This window comes from Lissotriton vulgaris, chromosome 1_1 (genome assembly GCF_964263255.1).
Source record: "Lissotriton vulgaris chromosome 1_1, aLisVul1.2, whole genome shotgun sequence".
Taxonomy (NCBI): domain Eukaryota; kingdom Metazoa; phylum Chordata; class Amphibia; order Caudata; family Salamandridae; genus Lissotriton; species Lissotriton vulgaris.
Window position 1 is genome coordinate 298,933,424 of NC_141685.1, and position 15,327 is coordinate 298,948,750.

Consider the following 15,327-nt stretch of genomic DNA (forward strand, 5'->3'; position numbering starts at 1 on the left):
TGAGTAATATTTTGTACTTTAAAATGGCTACAGTAGCAGCAGCAGCTGGAGCATCTGCACCACCACCACCAAGAGGACCACCACAACTTCACATTGGTGGTCAAGAAGAAGAAGAGGAGGAGGAGGAGGAGGAGGAGGGGAGGAGGTGGCTGCCAGAAGACAATACCCCATACAGGCCAAAGCAGCACATTGTATGGGAGTTTTTTTTCCATCCCAGAGGGAAAGAAGAAAGTGAATGCGCCAAAGGTGACTTGCCAAATCTGTGGCATTGAACTTTCAAGGGGGAACCCTAATAAAAAATATTCATTTGGTAATAACACCATGATTTGACACATGCAGCGCAAGTATCCCAACAACTATGCTGCGGCAGAGGTGAGAGAGCTGGCCAGCAACCCTCCCCAATCTTCACCCAGCACCTCCAAACGAAAGCAACCCACTCCATCGGGACCAGAAACAAGGGAGATGGTCCCAAACATTCAACAAAAGCTTGGGCAATACAAGATCTCTTGTATTTTTTGTGGTAAGACCATCACCTATGGTGAGCAAAGCATAACGCTCATCAACCGTGCTGGTGACAACCACAAATGCCCCAAAAATCCATAATTTTTTCATGTTTTTTTTTTGCTCCAGTTGAGCCGTTTTCAATTCCCTGTTTTTTGTTTCTCCCCATAAAAATAACAAAAAAATATAAAATAGTTCATAAAAGCCAAAATAAGTACAAAATATTAAAAAAATATAAAACAACAAAAAGAAGAAAAAAAACAGTTCTTTTTAGAACTACCTCCAATTTATAAAAAAAGACAACATTTTTAAAAAACTCTATCATTCTTTTTTCCCCATTGTACACTCCCCGGTACGCTCCGCGGTGCGCGTACCGGGCGCTCCACCTGCGCAAATCAAAATTTTTTTAAAAAAATGTTTTTGTCCCGCGGGTTCCTTTTATAGCCCCCACATCAAACCTAGGGGGTCAAGGGGGGTCTACTCTGCCCCCTTATGGTCATTTCCCCCTTTATTTTTGCCCCCTCTTGTGTCTCGATCCTACCGAGACACAAGATGGCAGCGGCTCCGGACTGTTTGGAATGTTGACAGACACCCGAGAGCCAATCAGCTTTCCGCGCGCGAACTCGCGTAGTGCGCTGGTTAGCGCCCCGGTGGGCGTACCGGGGAGAGCTTATAGATGTAAATATTTTTTGGAACATAAATTACCCAAAATCCACTGGAGCACATATCTTGAGACATAGCAAAGGCACATCGGGCTACCAGTCCCTACAATTTTGCCAAGTTTGGTGGAAATCCATTCAGCCGTTCGGGCTAAAAGTGAGGTAGATCGCCCTATGGAAATTAACATGGGGAAAACACGTTTTGGGACCCCCCTTTTTTCTCGGCCCCCGCTTGACAAACTCCCCCCCAAACTTTCAGGGAAGGACCGGGGCGCCGCGAGGCAAATTTTAGGAAATTTTCAGGCAGATTCCTCAACCGGCGCCAAAGTTATTGACAATAGAATGTTGAGATTTTCTATTGAAAATAATCCTAACTATAACTACCTACTGGCGACCGCCAGTAGGTAATATCTATATATATATATATATATATATATATATATCCAACCAAAGATTCTCCCATATGAAGAAACGTACAACGACACGCCAGGAGTTGCTGTGCTTCAAGTATTTAATCGGCAGCCGATTGGATGGAAATATTGGGCTTCCTGGGCCCTAACAACGACCCACTTGTGAGCGGACACTGGCTGATCACCGGAACTCTGTATTTTGTGATATATATATATATATATATATGTCCACACACTCGTTTAGCGTTTGACTCTCGCCTCTTTCCTCAGCAGGCTCCCGGCGGGATCGCCACCTCCCAAAACATAAACAGACTCCTGGCAGTTCTATCGCTAATAAATCAGCATGACACCAGAGCCGGGGCCCAAATGTTCGTTCAAGGTGCAGATATTTATTGGCACACGGAAAACCCAACGCGTTTCAAAGCTTTCGCCTCTTGCTCACGGGTAAAGTGTTACGGTGGCCATTCCATATTTAAAGTGATACAAACATGAGTAACGTGCACGTGATCCCAAATAGACATGAAAAAGATACTTTGTTGCAAACAAGGTTTTTCGGTATCGTATTACCGAGTTGCACAGCATAATACACATTTTGATATTATTGGAAAACATATGAAAAATGAAAACGTGTTTATCACAATTCATAAAGAAACAATGTCTCATGAGTTAACATCTTAAACAACACGGAGTCAGTTTCTTGTTACAATTGAAATCATGCTGGTTTTGCATGAAAACAGTCCATGAAATTCCGGTTGTAAATAAATGAACACTGGTGTCACGCCCCAGTGGGCACAGTGTAGAGAATTCATGCCGGTTTATGCGTGAAAACAATACTAAATGTTCATGTCATGAGTAAATGGAAATAAACAAGGATGTATCGCCCCAGTGGGTATACAATTCACCAAACTTTGGGATGGTAGAAACAGTCCATGATTCAAGTTAGAAGGTGTCATGCCCAAGTGGGCTAGGTGATTCCAAATATCTTGTGTATATGCTGCATACCTACAGAGTTAAAGATTAGAAAAACAATGTATCAGTGATTTACTATAAGTTTCTGGTCACGTGACAAACATGTGCGTTTTTAAAAACAGTCAGAATGGAAAGAATGTATGTACAGGAAAGCAGACATCTTATTGTAAGTGTACTGATAATTCTTCCCCTATGTTATGCCCAAAGGGTTGTATGGTGTTGTACCGGATGATGTATTTGGATTCCAGTTTGGGTAATTCAAGTAACCTGTTGCCACCTCTCTCATTTCTATGGACACAATCAATCACATAAAATTGCACAAGATTGGGGTTTTGCTGATGCTCAGTCGCAAAATGCCTTGCCACCGGGTATTGTGGATTTGCATTTTTAATGGCACGAAGATGCTCTAATGCCCGTAGTTTAGCCTTCTTGGTGGTCATTCCAATGTAAAACTTTTCACACGGGCATTTGAGTGCATATACTGCATACTCGGTATTACAACCAAGCATTTTAGTGATTTTGTGCTCAGTCTGATCTTTGCAAATTTTGAGGCTCTTACATTTATGGCTGTTTTTGCACGCTTTACATTTGGTGCATGGAAAAAATCCACTCACTTGGGGGGATTTTACAGGTTGTTGTAGTGTGGCCTTACTCAGGGAGTCCTTCAATGACCTTGCCTTTCTGAAGGTGAGTGAAGGGTTTTCACTAAGTACTTCATTAAGGTCATGATCCAGTTTGAGGATACCCCAGTGTTTGTCTAGGCTCTTCCTAAGCTGCCAAGTTTGGCTGTCATAGCTGGTTATAAACCTGATCTGTTCAGATTCTTTTCTTTCTTTAGGAACTAACAATTCAGACCTTTGCATGATATCAACCTTGGAAATAGCCTGCATGATGACTTTGTTGCTGTACCCCCTCTCCTTAAACCTGTTACACATGGTGCTTTTCTCTGCCTCAAAATTCGCCTCAGCACTGCAGTTGCGTTTGGCTCTGATAAGCTCCCCTAATGGAATGCTACGTATTAATGATGGTGGATGGCAACTTTTGGCATGGAGCAAGCTGTTCCCAGCAGTGGGTTTACGAAAAAGGGAGCTGATTAATGACCGTTGGTAATTTCTAGACTCACATCTAGAAATTCTAATTTTTTGGTACTCATGTGGCTAGTGAATTGAAGGTTCAATGAGTTGTTATTCAGGATGTTTTCAAAATCATTGGCTTGCTCTAAGGTTATTTATTTATATATAATATATATCTGTTTTGTTTTTTCTAGGCACGAATGTATTACAAATGATACTTCCCCTTCGGAATCGAGCCAGCGTTGCTATGACTGCACACCACTATCATATTTCCGTTTCACGATTTGTTGTTTTTTATTGTCTCCTTAATTGGCAGTCTTTCAGGGAATTTTGTCTGTTTTAGTCACCAGGTACATGCAGCAAGAAATTAAAAGCAACTATGGGCCATATTATCAAGAAAGGGCGATACATTATCGCTGCTTTTATCGGCAGGAAACTGCCGCTAAAGCGGCGATAATGGGCTTGATAATATGCCCTTGTGAATTCCCATAGAACCCCAGGTTAACACCAGAACCTGTGCTTCTATGGGAATTCTCAAGGGTATATTATCAAGCCCATTATCGCTGCTTTAGCAGCAGTTTCTTGCCGATAAAAGCAGCGATAATTTATCGCCCATTCTTGATAATATGGCCCCTATATTCCTGAAGCACAATGCACCTGCTTTCTCAAAAGAGAAAGTGGTCACAGAAATGCAGCCATAATGGAACCCCCTTATGACTTTCATGTTGAGTGAGCATCACATGCTAACAGTGGGGTGCAGAGCAATGGCTGTGTATCCCAAAGAAGGATATCAAAGGACCGGAAACAGAAAGATCAGACGCCATGGACCACTATCAGCCACTTCAGGCATGATAAGGAGTCCAGGATCTTACACACCTTCTAACATTTCCCCTACTGCCTTTCCCCTATTGTGAGCCAGAGGGAAACATGTGTCAGCCGTTCAGCTGCACTTGATAAAGGGATGTAAACAGTAACCTTCTCTTCTGCAAACTTTCTTGGAAATGCCAATCCAGAGTCCTTCTCAGGAAGGGTGATAAGGACAAAAACTGTGATTATGCTCTTCCAAAGAAACTATGACCACAGACTCTGAGGCAAATTGTTCAGAAGCCCACATTGGGAAGCACTCCTTGTCTGATCGCACCATGAATTAATTTTCCAGAAAGGGCATTAAGGTAAACAGGAAATGTTCAGATTATTTAGAAATGTTGGCTCTTTTGTTCCGTTGCAGTTGATGCTGGTGCTTTTTAGGTCTCGCCCACGCAGCGCATGGGCGCTGCAAAGGCAAAAAGACCTTTTGGGATCGCTTTGGCTTTTCAGACAAACACGTGCACGCTTTCCATTGCCTTTAATAGCAACGTGTGCACGTCTGGAGATTCACTCGCGAGAGCGAGCGCCGCAATATGGTAGCAATTATTTCTCCCTCAAGGGAATCGCGCAGGCCACCCCCTTCCCCCCTGCTGCCACGTGAGCGATTGTTTATTAATCCCTCAGCAGCAAGGCTGGCATTGGAGAGATTTTCGAGGCCCACCAGGGGCCGTGAATGGCATCAGCTGTCAGATGGTGCCGGGGCCTGTTGACTTCTCTCATCTCTTCCTGACCTCATCCTTCGACTGGACCAGCGGCTGTGGACGACAAAGGTGAGGCGTCCAGGGCCGAAAGCTCGCAGAGTGGACATTTGTCTTTCATTACCGCAAACCTGAACGTTCAGGTTTAATCAGAGCCATATTTGTTGACATTTTTGGTCTCTTCAGATGTTATGTGCTGGCCGGAGAGCTTTGAAGCCGTAAAAATGTTGTTTCCATTCTTGGCCCAGTTTAATTTTAAGTATTATTTTAAGACCGCATTCTGAAGAGCACGGGCCGAAAAGTCGGGGATCAGTTTTTGAGAAGTCATATATATCCTTGCTGGGCGAGTTAAATAAAAGATGCCGTTAAATGGTATACATGGACACACGAACACAAAGAAATGCATAATCATTGGCCCCGGTTTGGCTTTGTCTAATGAGGGTGTGTGCGCTGTTTTAGCTTCGTAGACGAGCTGAGATGGTGAGCGGTTCCTGCTGGGCACGTCACGCCGGGAAGCGGACTGTGCTGTGCTCCGACACTGCAGCTGCAGGCGGTGCTTGCACGGAGGGTGGGCTCCTGTGTGGGGTCACCACGAGCCCGATAGACTCCTCCAAGCTGTTTTGGGCCCGCTCGTGGTGGATTGCGGTCCCTGTAGTTTCTCCCTACTCAGCTCCGTATTTTTTAATCAGTGCCATAGCAACAATGATGCAAGCTCATATTCACCAGCTGATCCCCGCTCCGTGCACCTTCCCTCCCTGACTTTGCCTGTCCTCCGCCCTGCCGCCACCAAAACGCTTCGACTGGACCATCTGTGGTGATGTGGTGCACATGGGCACAGTACGGAAGTTGGGTGGGAGAGCGAGACATACAACTGAGGATTATGTTGTTCACTCGTGATGCAGTGAGGCATGCAGCATCTCACACCGCCACGCTAGCTGAGGCTGCCTACGTTGTCTCTGTCGTCCTTCCCTTCTCCTGTTCCCACTACTGTCTTCGTCTGCCTGTCTTCTGTTGTAGTGTTTATAAAGCCGCCAATCTTTTCGTTTGTTTCTCTGTCTTATGCGTTTCTGTTGCTTTTTATTTAGACCTCTCTCCCCTCACCCTTTGCTCTCTTGATCCACTGTCCGCCTCCCCCACACTTCTTTCTTAGTGTCAGTCCCTCGATGTAGGAATGTCTGTCTCTTCTCTATAAATCTGTTCTTTCTTCCTAACTTGGCATTTCTCTCACAAGTACCTCTTTGCAGATTGCGAGGGGCTCCTCCTCTGCACGCTGTTAAGCACTTTTATATCGCTGTTTTTATAATCGCATTTAGCACTAATGCATTTTAGCTGTGGATGCAATTGATCTAATAATTGTTCCTTAAACATTTTAAATTTACCTTCATTACTGTGTCTGTACCCCTAGCCCCGTTCCATCACGGCTTCGTGCCGTTTGTGTGGAGGGCAGGGTGAGCTTCATTATTTCAGAGCCGGCTCCCCGAGCAGAACGGAGTTAGCGTTCCAGCTGGGGGCGGGGCTTAGAATATAAAATGGCCACCCGGAAGCGCAGCGGTCGAGCGCAGCGGGAGCGCCGACACCGCGCCGAAGCCGTGCCAAAGGGGTGCCAGTCTGCGCCAGTCCGCGCTGGGACCGCGCTGCGCGCCACATCCCCTGATCCTTGTAATTCCTACCACACATCGAAGGTAATTACTTACTCCAGAGCACAGCTTCTGAGCATAGGTAATACACTCAACTACAAACGATGCTCTCATTTTAATGCAGACTCTTTGCGTAACTTACCTACTAACCCATGTCCGAACTGCGCTTTTAAAACAACTCCACCTCACTCAAACTTAGGAGCCCCCACGATCCCTAAAATCGCAGCAAAACACATAAACTGTGCCCTTATAAATGCCCGCTCCCTCGTAAAACATAGGGAAGAGGTGGCCGAACTTATAGCTAACCAAAATCTAGACATTCTGTTCATTACAGAGACCTGGGCAGATTTAGCATCTGGCCCAGATTTCAGCACAGCCACTCCGGATGGCTATTATGTGACCCGATTAGATAGATCCTCTGGAAAAAGAGGAGGAGGTCTAGCTATTATACATCGCGCCAGCGTAGCTTTAAAAACCGAACCATTGAACCATGACTCCGTAGAAGCCTTAGGTTTCACCTTTATTCTTTCTCCTATTCAAACTTTTAAAGGAACCCTACTTTACCGACCACCCACCTCACGAGTACCTTTCTTGAAAGCTCTTAATCTTTTGTTAGAACCAGTAGCTGCCAATACAGAATACACAATACTGGGAGATTTTACCTTTCATTTAGAAAATCATGAAGACAAAGACTGAACTAGGATTATCTCTGATTTTCTGGCTGCCGGATTAGAACAACGAGTCTCCTCAGCCACTCATCAAGCTGGTCATACCTTGGACGGTCTATTTACAAACAATTCATTCATGAATCAACCCACTGTGATCCCACTCACATGGACTGATCACTCGGCAGTAAAATTCTCTATATTATTTAGGAACCATAAAAACTCCATGCCCACTATACGCTCTCAGATCAAATGTCGTGATTGGAAAAATATTGATTATCCTGTTTTCAACACCATTCTTGAATCCATAAAACCCAAAGACTCAGACGACCCATATGAAGCATCTAGCAACTATGGGCGCTGGCTGAACAATGCATTGGATCGCGTAGCACCTGTCAAAAAATTGCCGCCTAACCGCAATAAACCTTCTGCTCCTTGGTTCTTGGAACTATTAAGGCTCGAGAGACAACAATGCCGAAACCTAGAGAGGCGTTGGCGTAGGAATTATGACAACAATGATAGAGAGAGATATAAGAAAGCTCTGCTTAGCTACAAAAAACTTATCATTAAGAAAAAATGCAATTTTTTCACTACACAAATAGAATCAGCTCAAAACTCGAGCAAACAGCTATTTCAGGTGGTAAAAAAATTATCCAACCCCCCAGTTCCTGATTCCATAGAACCATCTCAAATTTTTTGCAATGAAGTTGCAGAATTCTTTAAAGGAAAGGTCACAGATATTTTTGATAATTTCACTAAAAGAACTTCTGCTGCTTCAGATAATCCAGATAACCTCCATATATCCACAAGGCCAACTCTGGAAGCTTTCTCCTCACTCTCTCAGGCCTCCATGGAAGAAATTATGAACACTGTTAAATCAGGATCACCCATGGACCCATGCCCCCCGCTTATTCTTAAACTAGTCACTAATCAGATAGCCGCGGTGCTCACTAATATCTGTAACGCCATGTTCCTGACAGGTGACTACCCTACAATCTGGAAGAAAGTCATTTTGAAACCCCTCCTAAAAAAACGACACTAAATCCAGCAGAGTTAAAAAGTTATCGACCTATTGCCTCGCTCCCCTATCCTTCAAAATTTTTTGAGAAGGCTATTAACTTACAACTGTCAAGCTTTATTGACAAGAACGAGCTGTTAGATGATACCCAATTTGGGTTTAGAACGGGCCATGGGACCGAGACCGCCTTGATAAAAGCAGCAGAAGAGGTCAGGATAATCATGGACCAGGGCGGTGCAGCGGTCCTAATACTTCTAGATCTGTCTGCAGCTTTCGACACGGTCGATCATAACATCTTGATCGACCGTGTCGCTGCTATTGGCATTCAGGGCAAAGCTAAGGCTCTCCTGGCATCCTTTTTATCGGACAGAGAGCAGTCTGTGAAAATGGGGAGTTACTACTCGCCTGATTTCACCTTTCCTTGTGGAGTTCCCCAGGGCTCCTCGCTAAGTCCGACGCTTTTTAACATCTATGTGTCGGACTTGGCGAGGGTGATTAAGTCATTTGGCATTGGATTAACATCATACGCCGATGACACTCAGTTATTCCTGGCAATCCACAAAAACGGAGCAGTAGTGGCCGCTAACTTCCAGGAGGGTATGAGAGCGATTAGCACCTGGATGGACCAGAACTGCTTAAAACTAAATTCCGACAAGACAGAGGTCATGCTATTTGGTGAGCTGACCCCTTCTTGGTCCCCAGTCTGGTGGCCATCGGAGCTGGGAGCTCCTCCCCTACCGGTATCAAAAGTCAGAAATCTTGGAGTCTTATTTGACAATAGGCTAACTTTTATCAGCCACGCTAACGCAGTGGTCTCAGCGTCCTTCTACACCTTGAGAATGGTAAAGAAATGACTCCCTTTCCTACCCCCAAACGCAGGTAAAACCTTAATGTCCACTCTGGTCTTGTCAAAGGTTGATTATTGCAATGGCCTATTGTTGAATGCACAGGAGCAAGTCCTGAACAAATTACAACTTGTGCAAAACGCCGCTGCAAGGATCCTAACCGGCACACCTAAATTTTCATCCATCTCTCCCATCATTCGCCAACTACACTGGTTGCCGATCAGATGTCGCACAAAGTTTAAGGCCTTGTGCATCATCTACAAAGCACTGAACAATACTGGACCAGACTTCTTAAAAAAATCTATCAATGTCTACAAACCCAACCGATCCTTACGTTCTTCGGCATCTCAGCTGCTTACCATCCCACGCACAATGAAAGCAACATGGGGAGACAAACGCTTCGTAGTTGCTGCCTCGAAATTATGGAACAAGCTTCCCCCTCATATTAAATCCAGTCCATCTTTATTAATATTTAGGACACAGCTTAAAACTTGGCTTTTTGACCAGTAAATTTAGCAGGAACCCTTTGCAATCTCTGTGAACTCCAGCGCCGAGACACCGGAAGGTATTTGTGCGCTTTAGAAATTTTATAAATTAATAAATACATTTTATAAATAAATTTATCTCTCTTTCTACCTTGCTTCACATCAACACATTTGGTTCAGTAGGGGTAGAGCTACTCCCCCCTCCCCACCGCATGTAATGACACCCCCACTCAGTCTTTTTCACCGGCCTGCCTAGAAAGATTCCTTGGTTGTTTTCAGTTGAGGTACCAGTAATACCGAGTCCTGCCGGGCGGGCACTGACGGGCTCAGGAAACCATAGATGCTACTACTATCACCCCCTTCACCATCCCCCCTTCATCCTCCACAAATAACTTTATTGGCTGCATGTGACGCGCCTGACTGGTTCTTACGGGTACAGTCTTGTTACTGTACTCACGGAGAAGAGAACAGCCTTTCTTAACCCTCCGTACCACCTGCCCAGCCTCAGCCGCTTTATTAAAATCCATGTAGGTCACCCTAAAGTGTGTGGAGAATAGGATACAAATTAGGCGGGATGTCCGCCAGAGGGATTGCTGAAAACAATACTGCAAGTAGTAGCAAGCAGAGGACCACCCTGTGGCCCTGACCCCTCCCCTGGTTCTTTGCCAGCATTCTGGGTACCCAAATACTGAGCAGTGTTTTAGATGTTTGGAGTCAGGCTGGAATACATCTCCATGCAAGCTTAATTGATTGATGGATATGTTTTCTTAAAACCCGCCACGCCCCATCCCTTCTATATATTGACTTGAATCTTCAGTGCATCACCTTTAGTGGTGTCTTGTTACATAGGTCCCATGACCACGACCAGCCTGGATCTCCTCTTACCATGTCTTTTGTCATTGAAGTTTATATCCTTCTCCATGTTTTTAAGGTCCAGCCTACTTGAAGCATTTGCATTCAAACAAATAAACTATTTGTTCATTTGCCTGAAGCACTCCATTAGAGTGCATGGGTTTTCGAGCCATCTCTCCCCTGTACATAGCTCCTCTTTCACCCCATGTCTCTCTCTCTTGCCCAGCTGCTTCTTGGCTTCCCCTTTTGCCTCTGCATTCCTACTCTCACCTGCGCCCTCCGTGTTGATTTCTCCAACCCATGTTCCTTCTGCTCCCGCCCTTCCTCCGTTGCTTTAGTGTGCACTCCTGCTATCCCCCCAGTCACTCTTGCGTTCCCTTCCTTGTTGCTTTGGCATTCCCCCTATCCTCCTGGTGGTACTTCACTGTTCACCTCCTCACCCTTTCCTGTGTTGCTTTGCGCTCCCCCGCCACCCTCGCCATGTTGTTTCTGCTCCTCGCCTGCCCATCTTAAAAAAAAACACTTGTGTCCTTTTTAGGTCTCGCCTGAGCCAATGCGGATTATGGCCAGTGCATGTGCGCCGGGCGCGCGCTCACTATTTGCACCCCCCCCTCCCCCTGCATCAGACTTCAAAAGAAGCCGCTCGCACACCACCATTTGTCTGAGCCTCGGCATCAGACTTCAAGGGAAGCCGCTCTTCCGCTCCCCCGCCCCCACCCGTCAGACTTTAAAGGAATGCGCTCACGAACTTGCTGGCCTCGCTCTCGTGAGCCTTTATTTACTTGTTTTCATGGTCTGTTCTTAATCCAGCTCTCTCTCTACTTACCGCTGTTTCTTCCCCTCTCTCTCGCTTTCAACCTTGTTGTTTCATATTGTTTGCCCTGGCTCTTCTCTTCCATACAGGCTCACTTCTGTTGCTCGCTGCTTTTGCTCCTATGAATTTTGGCCTATCTCCAACCTCCTCACTCTCTGTTCTTGGATCTCGGCCCCCTCCTCCTCTTTCCTCTCTCCCTCGCCTCTCCCGCGCTTACTGTTCCTGTCTCCTATTCATTCATCTACCTCATCCAATTTACCACCCTTTCTTCATCTCACAGACATACTTCCATTCTTGGCTAAGAAAATCATTGCAGTATTGATCTGTTTATTTTTATTTTATTTTTTATTTTATGTGATTTTCTATAGCGCGAACATTACCCGAAGGTGTCAGAACGCTTTACATAAGAACCAGTTGCGATACATAAGGACTTAGGGTTACATGCGTTACCTAACAGATACAAACAGAGAAAAAAAATGGAAATGTACAAGTTATAAAGTCACACAAGGAAGGGATACTACTAAAGGTAGTAAAGTCATACGAATGGATATACTCTAAGAGTCACATAGGAATGGTAGATAATACAAAGGTCTACTGCATATACTAGTGATTAGAGTTATCTCTATATATATAGGGAAGGGATATGAATGGATATACTCTAAGAGTCACATAGGAATGGTAGAGAGTAAAAGGTCTACTGCATTTACTAGTGATTACAGTTACCTCAATATACATATACATATATATATATATATACAAATAGTAGATTTTCTCAGGTCTGGACCCAAAAAACTAGGAGAGCAGAGTTCCATTAAGTGGGGTCGGAGGGGGGACACAGTCACAACACCAAAGGAGGGTGGGAGGGATACAAGGGTATGGAGAAAAGGCAAATCAGAAAAAGGAAGAAACATTTAAGGATGAGACAAAGGAAAAGGGGAAAGGACAAGTCTTTTCATAACACATCCCATGCTTTGTTAATCAATGTTATATACATAATGAGGGTTTTGTTTACAGGTCTATTAAGAGGATACTTCACTCGGGGACACCACCACATTACTTGGGGACACCACCACATCACTCAGGGGCACCACGCAGGGGCACCACCACATCACTCAGGGACACCACCACATCACTCGGAGACACCAACACATCACTCAGGGGCACCACCACATTAATCAGGACCACTGCCACATCACTCAGGGGCACCACCACATCACTCGGGGACACCACTACATCACTCAGGGACACCACCACATCACTCGGGGACACCACCACATCACTCAGGGACACCACCACATCACTCAGGGACACCACCACTTCACTCAGGGACACCACCACATCACTCGGGGACACCAACACATCACTCCGGGACACCACCACATCACTCAGGAACACCACCACATCACTCAGGGACACCAACATATCACTCAGGAGCAACACCACATCACTCAGGGGCACCACCACATCACTCAGGGACACCACCACATCACTCAGGGACACCAACACAACAATCAGGGACACCATCACATCATTCGGGGCACCACCATATCACTCGGGAACACCACCACATCATTCAGGGACACCACCAGATCACTCAGGGACACCACCACATCACTCGGAGACACCACCACATCTCTCTGGGACACCACCACATCACTCAGGGGCACCACCACATCACTCAGGGACACCACCACATCACTCGGGGACACCACCACATCACTCGGGGACACCACCACATCACTCAGGGACACCACCACATTAATCAGGACCACTGCCACATCACTCGGGGGCACCACCACATCACTCGGGGACACCACCACATCACTCAGGGACACCACCGCATCACTCGGGGACACCACCACATCACTCAGGGACACCACCACATAACTCAGGGACACCACCACTTCACTCAGGGACACCACCACATCACTCGGGGACACCAACACATCACTCCGGGACACCACCACATCACTCAGGAACACCACCACATCACTCAGGGACACCAACATATCACTCAGGGGCAACACCACATCACTCAGGGGCACCACCACATCACTCAGGAACACCACCACATCAATCAGGGACACCAACACAACACTCAGGGACACCACCACATCATTCGGGGCACCACCACATCACTCGGGAACACCACCACATCATTCAGGGACACCACCAGATCACTCAGGGACACCACCACATCACTCGGAGACACCACCACATCTCTCTGGGACACCACCACATCACTCAGGGGCACCACCACATCACTTGGGGACACCACCACATCACTCGGGGACACCACCACATCACTCGGGGACACCACCACATCACTCAGGAACACCACCACATCACTCATGGACACCAACACATCACTCAGGGGCACCACCACATCACTCAGGGGCTCCACCACATAACTTAGGGACACCACCACAATACTCAGGGACACCACCACATCACTCAAGGACACCACCACATCAGTCAGGAACACAACCACATCACTCAGGAACACCACCACATCACTCGGGGACACCACCACATCACTCAGGGACACCACCACATCACTCAGGGACATCACCACACCACTTAGGGACACCACCACATCACTCGGGGACACCACCACATCACTCAGGGACACCACAACATCACTCAGGGACACCACCACATCACTCGAGGACACCACCACATCACTCAGGGACACCACCACATAACTCAGGGACACCACCACTTCACTCAGGGACACCACCACATCACTCGGGGACACCAACACATCACTCTGGGACACCACCACATCACTCAGGAACACCACCACATCACTCAGGGACACCAACATATCACACAGGGGCAACACCACATCACTCAGGGGCACCACCACATCACTCAGGGAACACCACCACATCATTCAGGGACACCACCAGATCACTCAGGGACACCACCACATCACTCGGAGACACCACCACATCTCTCTGGGACACCACCACATCACTCAGGGGCACCACCACATCACTCAGGGACACCACCACATCACTCGGGGACACCACCACATCACTCGGGGACACCACCACATCACTCAGGGACACCACCACATTAATCAGGACCACTGCCACATCACTCGGGGGCACCACCACATCACTCGGGGACACCACCACATCACTCAGGGACACCACCACATCACTCGGGGACACCACTACATCACTCGGGGACACCACCACATCACTCAGGGACACCACCACTTCACTCAGGGACACCACCACATCACTCGGGGACACCAACACATCACTCCGGGACACCACCACATCACTCAGGAACACCACCACATCACTCAGGGACACCAACATATCACTCAGGGGCAACACCACATCACTCAGGGGCACCACCACATCACTCAGGGACACCACCACATCAATCAGGGACACCAACACAACACTCAGGGACACCACCACATCATTCGGGGCACCACCACATCACTCGGGAACACCACCACATCATTCAGGGACACCACCAGATCATTCTGTTATGCACTGTTCTGTCAAGAAAAGTGTCTCCCCAGAGCACTCAAAATCCGAATTGTTCAAATAAAGGTGCAGGCCATGTAAATCAGTTTCAGTATATTTCTTTACTTGTGCATCATTTCATGATTCTTCTCATTATATACACATTTTTAACTCATTGGCCCAATGCATTTCGGGCGGAGCCCTTCCTCGGGGGCCCTGTAATATCCTGTTCAGGCGTCTATGTTAGCTGCGCTGATATTCACAAATGTCGAGTGAGGTTTTAAGCCGTGTCCGAGTCGGAGTCCGGTTAGTCGGACTCAGGGACACCACCACATCACTCGGGGAC